The following is a 12,139-nucleotide window of genomic DNA, read 5'->3' as shown; positions in this document are numbered from 1 at the left end:
CTTTTGACTTTGATTTGACCTAGACAAGGCTGTTAATACCTGTCATGGAATTATGTTTGCCTGAAATATACTAAACAAACTAACAAGCTAACATGCTAGATTTGATGTTGAAACTGTTCTCCATGTGTTCTCCTCTCCAGGGTTTCCAAGGCAAGACTGGCCCTCCAGGCCCAGGAGGAGTCGTAGGCCCTCAGGGACCAACTGGTGAGACAGGCCCCATCGGAGAGAGAGGACACCCAGGTTCCCCTGGTCCCCCTGGAGAGCAAGGTCTTCCTGGATCTGCTGGGAAGGAGGGAGGGAAGGTAAACTAGCATCTAGATTCTGAACCAGACATCCCTGGGCTTCATCACATTGCCTGAACACTATGTAGTAAATAGGGGGGTTGGTAGTCTACTACTGAGCTGCGAGATTAGGAATGAACAAATGTTATTGTTGTCATGGACAAATTTTGATTACGTCAGTGCACTGACGTCAATGCCTTAATCATATCTTGCATGTACACTAACTAGTTATGAGCTCGTAAATATTGTAGTATTTTGATGAGGGTCTACAGTCTCTATTGTTTTTAGATGTGTGCAGGTGAAACAGACTTAATACGTGAAAGCTGGAGGTTTAGCTAGAATCTAGTTGGCTCATTTAAAGTCGCTGAATGTAAGCACAAACACCGCCTTGGAATTTAGGCAAAGAGCCAAACAGAATGGAAAAGAAGGTCTTCTTGAATTGATTGGTTAAAGATCTCAAGTGATTACTTAAGTGAAAGTGAAAGTCAACAGGGCTCTACAACATCAAGGGCAAGTCATCTTTTATTTGTTTGCAATTAAATGCATGTGACATTGTGTTCTATCTCCCCCCCCCCTCTCTCTCTCTCTCTCTCTCTCTCTCTCTCTCTCTCTCTCTCTCTCTCTCTCTCTCTCTCTTTCTCTCTCTTTCTCTGTAGGGTGATCCAGGTCCCCAGGGGGGGCCTGGAAAAGTGGGCCCTGCAGGTCTGAGGGGCTTCTCAGGACAGAGAGGTCTTCCTGGGGCCATGGTAAGACCCAGCAACCCCTTCAAACAAACACCCAGCAACGTTCCTCCACAACACCTATAGCCTATCACATGCTCCAAACAGCATGTGATAGGCTAAGTACCAGCTGTTCAATCAAGCACAGTGGTCTTGAGTCTTTTTGAAGAGAGAGGTTGTGAGACTCACTATTATGGCCAGCGTATTGTCCTGCTTTATCTTCATTTGTCCTCTTGCAACCGTAGTGATGACTTGACCTTAGATGCATTTTCATTGAAGTGAAATTCATTTGGAAGGGGCAATAAAATGTTTTGTCATGTTCGCTTTTCAAGCCATCGTCTCTCTTTAAGTTAATCAGAGTAAAGGACATGCAATGTAGTGAAATAATGACATATGTTAATGTAGTTACGGTATGTTACATGAATCCTTCAAACACGTCTTCTTCTTCTACTGTTGAGTAGAGAGGAAGTGTAGTTCAAGGTGACACTGGGGACTGGGGATTCAGGCTGAGGTTGCTGACCTGACTTTGTTCATGGCGGGTCATTAAAACAGCCCACAACACCACATAGACTTATTACTGCAGTTATGTGTTTGCCCCTTGAGTTAGAGAGGGTTGACCTTCCTCTGTACCACTCAAACTCACTGACACATACACACTTCCACAGACACACATAGATACACCCACACACGCACACATACACTCTTCCATATGCACGCAGACACATCCACAGACAGATCGACAAACAAGCACATTGCACAGACACACACACACTCACATACAGTAGGAGCAATATATGAGCCAATAAATAACTTTTGGTGCCAGGCAAGTGTGCTACTTCCAGGTTTCTAATACTCTGTGGTAAAATGGGGAGCTGAAGAGATGAGGGCTGGGGGAAGGCTTCTGGCAGGTTTAGGACCCCCTGGCTCGGTCTGAGGCTCTGTGTGCGCCTGTAAATTAGTCATTATAATGAAAGCCTTTACTGCCTCTGGCGAGCAGCATTTACCATATGCCACCTTAGCTTCTGGTGCTATGATTCAGCACCAGCACCATAATGGGCACTCTGGGCATGGATGACAGGAGGCCAGAGATAGATCGACTGCAGGCAAGCATCTGGCCACTAGGGCCGTCCCATTCTTTTACACTCAGTTGGACTATTAATGATGAATTATTCACCGAGTTATTGTCGGTTTAGCACTCCTATATTCAACCTGTCCATTGTTACTATACTGTAGATTAATCAATGTAGCACCCAGTCTTATGTAGATACAATATTTGCGGTTGCATATCCTTCGTATAAAAAATAAAACACTCACACACACAGTTTGAAAACCCATTTGACAGCTGTGTTTACTGTGCCAAGATGGAGCTGTCCCCTGCCTAGCGGTCAGTTTGATAGAAACGTCCTCCTCTCCTGTCGTTTCAGGGTCCAGCTGGCTTGAAGGGAGGTGAAGGTCCACAGGGTCCACCTGGTCCCATCGTAAGTATCCTGTTACCATGGCCACCTCCTCACTTTCCTCCACAGGAGCAGAAGAAACAAGAATTGTTCTGAGACAGACCACTATCGTGGTTCTCAAAAACTGAACCCAAGCAGGTGGTGGTCTTGAAATAATGTTTTTGTGTTTTAGATGGGCAAAAGTCGAGAGCCTACAGGAGAAATGTATCGACTGCTGCAGGCTAGGGCTCTTTTTTTTCCATTGTGGACCTGCCTTTCAATATCACCTCTGGGTCTTCTAAGCACAGGCAATCCTTATTTCTTTCTTTAGGGGGAGAGTTTACAGTAAGGGCACAAGGATATTTAACAATGGAACATTTTTCTCAGAAATGTTTAGTTTGAATACATCTCACCCATTGGTGGCTGTTGTGACAAAGATGCAGAGTTGCAGGGAATGCATGAATCTGTTTAAGTTTGACTGACAGGCAGCTTTGAACTGTCTGACATTTTATTCAGGCGATAAACACAAGCTCCCTTTAATTGCTGTGCCTCAGCAGTGACAGAGCAGTACTAGATTAGACCAGGGAGGACAGACAGTGCACGGAATGCATAATATCGAGAATGTTGCCTCAGTTCCTCATCCCAGTGCTATGGGAGATAGTTGTCTGAAGTGGGAGAGATTGGTTTAGAAGTGGGGTATTCACTGAGAACACGTGACTGTTTTGTAGAGCAGGATTTCAGAAAATCCCCTCGAAAAGAGTGAGGTCTGACTCGGTGTCGTGCCCACGCACACCAGCTATCTGCTATTCTCCTCAATCGATTTCCTGCCAGAGAATGAGTCAAGTTGAGCAGCTTAGAGGAGTGTGTTGCCTATAGTTGTTTTCGGAAAGTTTGTGTGTGTGTTTAGTCAGGGGCTGGCTGTGTGTCAGGAGATGTTTGCCATGAAACACACCAGGCCCCAGGGTGCCAGGTGGCTGCTCAAATGTTCAGCTGAATCACTACGTGTGTGTGTATTTTGTGTATGTGTGTTGTGTTTGTGTGTGGTGGGCGTTTGTGTGTGCGTGTATGTGTTGTGTGCATGGCTGCATGCATGTGCAGGTGTGTGTATCTTAACAGTATTTTTCTGCCTTACATGTATTACCTTCATGATCACCATGACTCTTAGAGTTGATCTAGAGGTGCTTATTGATAGCAAAATTGTTTTGTTATGGCAAAATCAGCCTCACTCCGTCATTGTTTGGTTCAGTATTTGGGGAAAATGCACCAGGTCCCAATGAGTGTTTGTAAAAGCTCTTACTTTCAATTGAGTGAGCCTCTGAATGCAGGCCCAGAGCAGTTGAGTGCTGTCTCTTTCATGGTAGACCTTCAGAGAAAACGTGTCTTTAATGGGCCGTGCTTGACAGATGTTTTCATTCTGTCCCCATATATAAAGCACAGGCTAGCTGGCCTACATATGAGAGTATGAATGGTGGGTGATTGTAAGAATCCTTTATGAGGTCGGGCTTTGAAATTTGAACAGATTGGATAAAGGAAGGGAAGTTCTCAGTGAAGGTGTTATAAGATTGTGAACAGGGCCGGTCCTTCCTATAGGCGACATAGGCAGCCGACTAGGGCGGCATGAAGAGGGGGGTGGCATTTTCCGAAGTGCATCCACTAATTAACCCTCCCGCACTACCAGCAAAGGGTGTCAACCGTGCCACGTCATATGGGAGGCTGTGGGGGGTGCTCGTGATAAATCTTGCCTAGGGCGCCAAATGTGCTATGACCGGTACTGATTGTGAATCTAATGGGGTGCTGTGTTGGTGTATGACAGGGGTCTCCAGGAGAGAGAGGAGCAGCCGGCCCTGGTGGTCCCATTGGTCTGACTGGACGCAACGGCCCTCAGGGGCCCCCTGGCCCAGCAGGAGAGAAGGGAGGCCCGGTGAGTACACACACACACACTCTTCCTGAGTACACTTCACATACAGTACACACACATATGCTCACACACAATCTCACGGAGCTTGAAATGTAAGGATACTGTAAATGAAGGTGTGCTGACAGCCAGTGTTTGTCATGTGATTAAACCCAGGGAGAGAAAGGTCCTATGGGCCCGGCAGGTCGCGATGGCATCCAAGGTCCGGTTGGTCTTCCTGGTCCTGCCGGACCCCAGGGCCCACCGGGAGAGGATGGTGACAAGGTGCGTTAACCACTTCTGTTCCTGTAACCTGTTCTAAAATACATTGCATGTGAATTTTTTAACCATAAGTGTAAACATAAGGCTTGTTTTGGAAAAATTTAGTTTAAAACTCATAGTTTTAAACCCATGAAAACAGCACACCAATACGCACACCAAGAAGACACAAACAAGTTCAGACAAGTTATCTTCAGGCCGACTGGATGTTTAAAGCTAATAAACTATTGTGGAGTGGTGACCATCAGACATCCCTGTCACGTTCTCCAGCACCTCCCTTTGTCAATGAGGGTGCCAGTTGTGGGTGCTAAGAGCCAAGTAATCAATTAATTGCAAACACCCTCGCAAGGTTTTTTGTTGGCCAATTTAATTAAAATCTCCGGAATAATATTTACCACGCAATCAGGGGAAAGGTGACATTTGTAAAAGATGACACTAGACTGAACAAGGCGGAGAGACTTTTTGGAAGATGAAAAAGATGTGAGATGATGGTGAGACTTGTTTTCCAGGGAGAAGTGGGTGAACCAGGACAAAAGGGAAGCAAGGCCGACAAGGGGGAGCAAGTGAGTCCATGTCTTCTTTCCTTGAGTACTCCTCCACACTCAAATCTTACATTTATAAACAGTATAAGAACTGTTCCCAAAAAAAGAACAGCATTCTGCCCCTGCTATGACATTGTGTATGTGGTTCTCATCAGCATATACTGTCTGTCTGCGAGTAGCATCCTGTTTTAAATGCGGACGGTGTGTCTGTTTGTCCCTGCTGACTGTGTCCTTGTCGTCCATCTGTCCTTCTTCAGGGTCCTCCCGGTCCTGCGGGGATCCAGGGTGTGGTCGGAGCTCCAGGTCCAGCCGTGAGTCGTGCTTCCAATCTTTGGGCACTTTTTTGCCCTTAAGCTCAAAGTCTAATCATACCTTTGTGGCTTTGACACACAGAGCTGACGTACCACAGTATTAAGCAGCTCAGGACAAAATAACATGCTCTCCTCAGCACCTGAACAAAGTTCAGACCTCGATCCACAGTCTGTGGAATATCTTGTGGCCTGAGGCCATGTCCCTGCTCAGTGCTAGCAGGGCTCTGTAACTAGCTTCTCTGGCAGGGCTCTGTTTCACCATCTGCAGGGCTCCAATCAAGTTCTGACCTGCCTAGTAGGATACATGGTTACTGCTAGATGGCGCACATAGGCTGACTATAACACATCACTAAAGCTAGCTGTTAGCATATGTGCCTTCTGTCTTTATTGCCTCTGTTTGGTAATATTGCCAAAACAACTCCAGTATCTGTAGAACCTGTAGAGAGGAGTGGAAATCACTCTTTTGTTGAGCTGTAAGAAAAGCACAACATGGTCTTTGAAGGCACAGGGCTTTTAGATTCTGACTTTGTTGTTAAAGTGGAACCATGGAGGGTGTTTTTCTGTAAAAAAAAAAACAACAACTTTACATAATCCCTCAAGCCTGGATATGTTTTCATTTTATTTTAGATCTCTGAATATATTCGAATTCTTAAATGTGATTTATTCTCACCCAAAACTGTACCTGCCCTCCAAACTCCCTGGTACCAGAACGGTCCCAGGGCACAACTTGACAACCCTGGAGCACTTTCAAGTGCTGACATGTGCCATGCGTTTGAACTGAAAACCCCCTATTTGTCAGCACTTCAAACTCCCTGCAGCCTACATCTCTCCATTCCTCTTTCCATCACTTCCCCGTGCTGCACCTCTGCTTCTCAGGGAGAGATTACTTCAGCAAATTTCTCAAGCTCCATCTCCATCGAGCCTCGGGCTACAGCATGATACCCCTCACTGGCCTTACTGAAGAACTCTGGCTGGAGGGCTACTGGAATTCAGTGATGTTTGTGACCTGTGTGTGTGACCTCTGACCTCTTCAACACAGGGCAGTGATGGTGAGGCAGGACCCAGGGGACAGCAGGGCATGTTTGGCCAGAAGGGAGATGAAGGCTCCCGAGGATTCCCTGGCCTACCTGGACCTATCGGACTGCAGGTGAGTTAAAGGCAATGTTCACCGTACTCCCAGACAGACAGACACAGATACACACAGCCACCCACCCACAGTATGGAAAACCGTTACACCCCAGAACACTGCTGTGCTACATTTTATATGTCCAGAATCATGTAGATTAGAGTCAGACAGAAACATTCACATGTTTCATGGATGCCAACCCAGCTTCATTGTTGAGCTGATTTAGCCCAAAGCAACAAAATAAATCCCTCAAGCATCCCTTCACCCTCTACTCGACCAAAGCAGGAAATGCAGGAAATCCATCTACATTGCTTTCTGGAATTTTTTCCTCTTTTGCGAATGGAATGAAACCCATCATTGGTTTCCAGTCATCTTTTCTCATTATCATACCCCACCTAGGGCTTTCCCAGATCCAGACAGGATCTCAGCTGCCATGACAGACCTCATCAGGTGTTCAGGAAAGACCAACAGCACAGACAGTCGGGAGAGACGGAAATAAAGTGTAGGACTGGTTTGGACCAGGACCATGAACAGTCTTGGAGGGCCAGTTAATGTTGATTTGTGATTACCTGTCAGAGGTCCATGTAGTCCAGCTAAACTCTGTTTTCCCAGTTGAGGCACATTTATCTCTCTAAGATCGATTTAGACAATTACCTTGATTAATGATCATATTTAAGAGCACCTGTTAAGAGTCCCACTGGTTATGATCATAGATAAATCTAGATTTAAACATAGTGAAAGAGAAAAAAGTCAAACCCCACTACTCAGCATGACATTCAATTATCCAAGACTTGAGTAAGGAGGAAATTTGAGTGAGTCTCATCAGTTCAATGAGACCAGATAATGTTATTTAGTGGAATTGGCTTTAAATTGGGCAAAATGCACTTAATCTGAACTGTTTTAATTATGTTTGGCTAAGATGTCCTTTCAATACATGGAAGCAGACACTGTGAGCTCAGCCTTTCAGTCCAATTATCTGTTGCAGTAATGCTTTTTTGACTGACTTGATCACTTACTTTAAAGCATTTCAAAGGTTGGAGTGATTACAGTGTGATATTAGAATTCCACCCAACCAGATGTATGCCTCATATTGAGGTTTTCAGGGACAGCAGAAAGTAAATGTCAGATCCGATTGCTCATGGAATATTATCATATTTCATGTACAATGCTGGAAGTGTAAGTAAATGCCAACATATAAGTAAATATATGTTCCTGATTTAGTCCCCACAAAGAATGTAAACACAAAAGAAATGACCTTATGGAGACGTTTTTGGGGTTACACAACTTCAAGTGTTACTTTTGAGGGGTTTAGGGTACAAATAGTACAATTAGTGTTACAATTACTTAAAGGGTTAAGGGGGTTGGAGGCTAGTGGTTCGGGATCACACCATTTAGAATTAAAGTGAAATGTTGGTCCTCACTAAGATTGTAAAACAAACCTGAGTGTGTGTGTGTGTCATATCCGACACATTATATACTACATACTATGACTGTAACTGATGTTTCAGTCTCTAAATTAGCCTTCTGTCCAGCAGACATAAATCAAGAAAATATCTTAAAAGTCCTTATGTATTATCCCAGTGACTGATATTCCTGTCAGTTTTGTTTTATGGTAACTTCTTATTACAGCTGCACATGCTCAATTATCGATTAGGCATGCTCCACTCCCTGGATCAACAGAGTACCCATAACACAGACAATCACAGCAATTATACCAGGGGATATTAACTCAGAGAACGTACCTCATTCTTACAGGTACATTGTCAATCAGGCTGGAGAGGCACGCCCATCACCACAGTAGTACACAGACCACTTTAGCCACACCTCATTTCATCACAAGAACACAACTCTCTGCCCCAGCTGAGATAGGCCCCTTTATTTTCCATTTTCTTTTGACAATGATGGATGGAGCACAGTCAGTGATTTACTCACGCCCAGGCCTCCTGTAGCCAACCCTTAATTATTTACCGGTTCAATTTGACTAATTGGGTGTTTTTACCTAGAAGTATTTAGGTGTGCTAATGCTTTCAGCGCTATCGTGCTTTCAGGACCCCCACTCTCCATTCACAGCACATCCTCATCAGCAGGCTTTTTAATCGCTTTTTTTCAATGGAAATTATTTTTCCACAACATGCTAAATATGTTGTAGTGGTACACTACAGCTAAACACGTGGTAGTTGACCTATACAGCAGGGTTCATATCGAATTCAAGTTCCTCTCAGTATTATACTCATGGCTCTTTTCGAGGGGTGTCACACTGAAGAAGTTTTGTTGATGAATACTGAAGAGCTGACTCTCTCTCCACCAGGGACTGCCTGGACCCCCAGGTGAGAAGGGAGAGAACGGTGATGTCGGTCCAATGGTAAGAAAACGTATTTATACTTTATCACCTAACATCGTTCCTGTTCACCTTACACACCTTACACTAATATTCCACCTCCGGATGACTCATAGAGAAGCCAAAGATTTCCTTTATCTCGGTCTCACTGCTCTCTGCTCTGTCGGCAGGGTCCACCTGGTCCTCCTGGCCCCAGAGGTCCTCAGGGCTCTAGTGGAGCTGATGTAAGTGTCACTATAAAGGCAGGCCATAATGGCACGTGTGTTCCATGGAGAGGTAGATAACTGAGGGCGTGCTTTCTCTGCAGGGTGCACCTGGACCTCCTGGTGGAATAGGCTCCCAGGGAGGCAATGGGGAAAAGGTAAGAATGAACCAAACTGTCCTTTCTGTCTGTCTGTCTGTCCTTTTACACCGTTGGTTTGTTGGGGGCCACTGGAGAACTTGGTCTGGTCTTCAGCGTGGTGGTGTTTGTGTGTTTCTGTAGGGTGAGACTGGTGAGGCTGGTAATCCTGGACCACCTGGAGAATCTGGTACTGGAGTAAGTACATCCATCTGGCTCTACACATATTTAGGAAGTTTTAGTTTGGCTGCATTAGTGTAGGTTGGTTTTTAGCAGTGTGAAAACAGATGACCAAGATGACAAAGTGTTCATGTAGGTATGTTTTGTGAGGCTTATTTGCGAGGGTGTTCATATCCAAAAACGCATCGCTCTACTTCATGTAAATGGGACTTCCTAATGTGGTCGTACAATTGAGTGTGCAGTTAGTGCGGAGGTTTGTTTGCCATTTGTCACATTTTAGCAGTAGCGATGTTTACCCCTGACTGTGCCCCATCATATCTTGGATGATCCACAGTCCAGCCTGCAGTCTGGAGACTCCGAGAGATAATTAGCGCAGTCATATTTGGACAGATTCAGTTTGAATCTGTTAATCAAACCAAGAGTGCTCCTTTTTAAGGGGGGCCGTTGAATATAATTTTAGACATTTTGACTGAGCCACAAATTCTCACCTGCTCCTTCAATAGCTAAGCTGTTGCGTTATGATGTTCCACTTTCCCACTGAAATTGTATTCATATTTACATCATGTGCTTTCCAAAAGCCTGTTTATTAGACTGATTAGGAAGGGTTTTTTCTGTGGTACATTTGGCAATAAAGACAACATGATGACTGTGATGTGTACTTTAATTATACTACTTTTTTTGTGACCACATTTTAATTCAGTTATTTCTAAAGCTGTTAATATGTGCCAAAACATTATCTCAAAAACACAAAGCCACACATTTAGCACAGTCAGAAGAAACTGTAGTGCCAGATCCGTTGTCATGGCTATGAATGCTCCGGTCCCAGTGTGATGTTGACAGTGTTGTGGCAGGTCTGATGCCAGCGTGATAACAGCTGTGTTGTCTGTCTCCAGGGCCCAAGAGGAGAGACAGGGGAGAAGGGAGAGTCAGGCCCACCAGGAGCTGCAGGACCCGCTGGGGCCCGCGGACCCCCTGGAGACGATGGCCCCAAAGGCAATCCTGTACGTCAGAACCCCTAGACAGAAACTCACCTGATGCCATTATTAGTACTGTCACTTGTTTTAACGCTGGAGTCTACTCTGATCTGATTTGAACATGTGTTGTTTTCCTCTGCAGGGACCAGTCGGATTCCCTGGAGACCCAGGTCCCCCTGGAGAGCCAGGTGTTGGTGTAAGTGCTGCTGGAGAATTTATCTGAATAAATTCTTGAATAAATCTGCAGAGCTGTAGCTCGGTGTGGATGTACTGTCCTGCAATCTGTCTTGGAGGTAGTATCAAATGCACTCATGAATATGTAAGGATCGGCGCTGAAAAGGTGGATGAATTCTGTATTGTCTGGAATGAAAGGTTCCAGGCCTCCCATCATCAGTAATATGTTTGAGACTTCCCACCAGTAGAAGTGTTTCCAGGTGAATCAGAGGGATGCTGTGACCTTGTGTTTGCATGTGTTGTGTTCTGTCAGGGTGTGGACGGCTTGGCAGGAGACAAAGGAGATGACGGGGAGGCTGGACAGCCGGTGAGTTCACTCTTATTCACAGTCTATGAATGTATGACTAGATTCATGTGTAAACAGATGGAAAATGTCACCAATCTCTTTCCACCCACACATACTGTGAAGACGTTATACTGTACATACAACAGTTGGTCATCCTTTATACATGCATGTTTATATGCACGGCTTGTGTTTGGTGTCGAGCATAATCAGTGTCTTTAATATTCAGTAGCAGCTACGGTAAATGTCAAATGAACAAAGATGAGTAGAATAAAATGTTTAAAGAGAGAACAGGCTTTATGTGTCTGTAGCCATGTTAGATAATAGTGGCTTTGTCTGCCTCCACCTCTTCCTCTGTAGGGCCCATCTGGTCCTTCTGGAGAGGCCGGCCCACCTGGTCCTCCTGGAAAGAGGGTGAGTACAGTACACAAAGAAATTACATCATAGAGGATTTGTCTCTCTGTTATTATACGTGTTGCATTTGGTTGTATTTTGTCAATGGTCCCGGCAGTTCAGCAAAGCCTACACATTTTCTATGAAACCAACCATGAAGTAGCATATATGCATCATGTTTCGCTTTGTTCAATATCGTCTACATGTTTTTTTTTCCATTTGACTAATCAAGTATCTACCTAAGCTAACATTTAAATATGTATAGTATTCTATATGTATGTATGCTTGACTTGCAAATACTGTACTGTACAGTAAAGTTAGGATATGGTCACTTTTAGCTGTGGCACTTTAAGCTGTGGCACCATGCACTAGTCTTGTTGAATCAAATCAAATCTGATTCTTTTGTCCTACCAATATAACATATTTATGACCTTCTTCACTTGCAGCAAATTACATTTCATGGCAAGCAATAAATGCCTAAACCCACACAGTCCAATGAAAATGTTGGAAAACATCAGTAATGAAGAGGATATTCCACCTCGAAATTCACTTCATTCATTTAGTCTATTTGCATTCTTTGATATGTAAATGTCAGTTCTACATAGGCACATAAGTAAATACATGTGTGCTCTAATGAAGTCCAATTCCCACTCATAGGTTTGACTCATTTCTCTGACTCAGAGTTGGCCAGTACATGTGGAGCACAGACTGTTCAAAAGCTGCAGTCTTTACTTTCTGTCATGTTGACTCAGAAGATGTAGAATTTCTGAAAGGTACCATCTCCAAGAGCAGGAGTGGTATAGCTCTCTGAT

At 44.4% G+C, this 12,139-nt stretch overlaps 1 pseudogene; it reads left to right on the top strand.

The window, feature by feature from the left end:
• The window catches only part of LOC134037127 (collagen alpha-1(XI) chain-like), a 55,425-nt pseudogene that overhangs the window by 37,731 nt on the left and 5,555 nt on the right, over positions 1-12,139 (top strand).

Source organism: Osmerus eperlanus, chromosome 16, assembly GCF_963692335.1.
Source record: "Osmerus eperlanus chromosome 16, fOsmEpe2.1, whole genome shotgun sequence".
In the NCBI taxonomy this organism is placed as follows: Eukaryota; Metazoa; Chordata; class Actinopteri; order Osmeriformes; family Osmeridae; genus Osmerus; species Osmerus eperlanus.
This window is presented reverse-complemented; position numbering and strand designations above follow the sequence as displayed.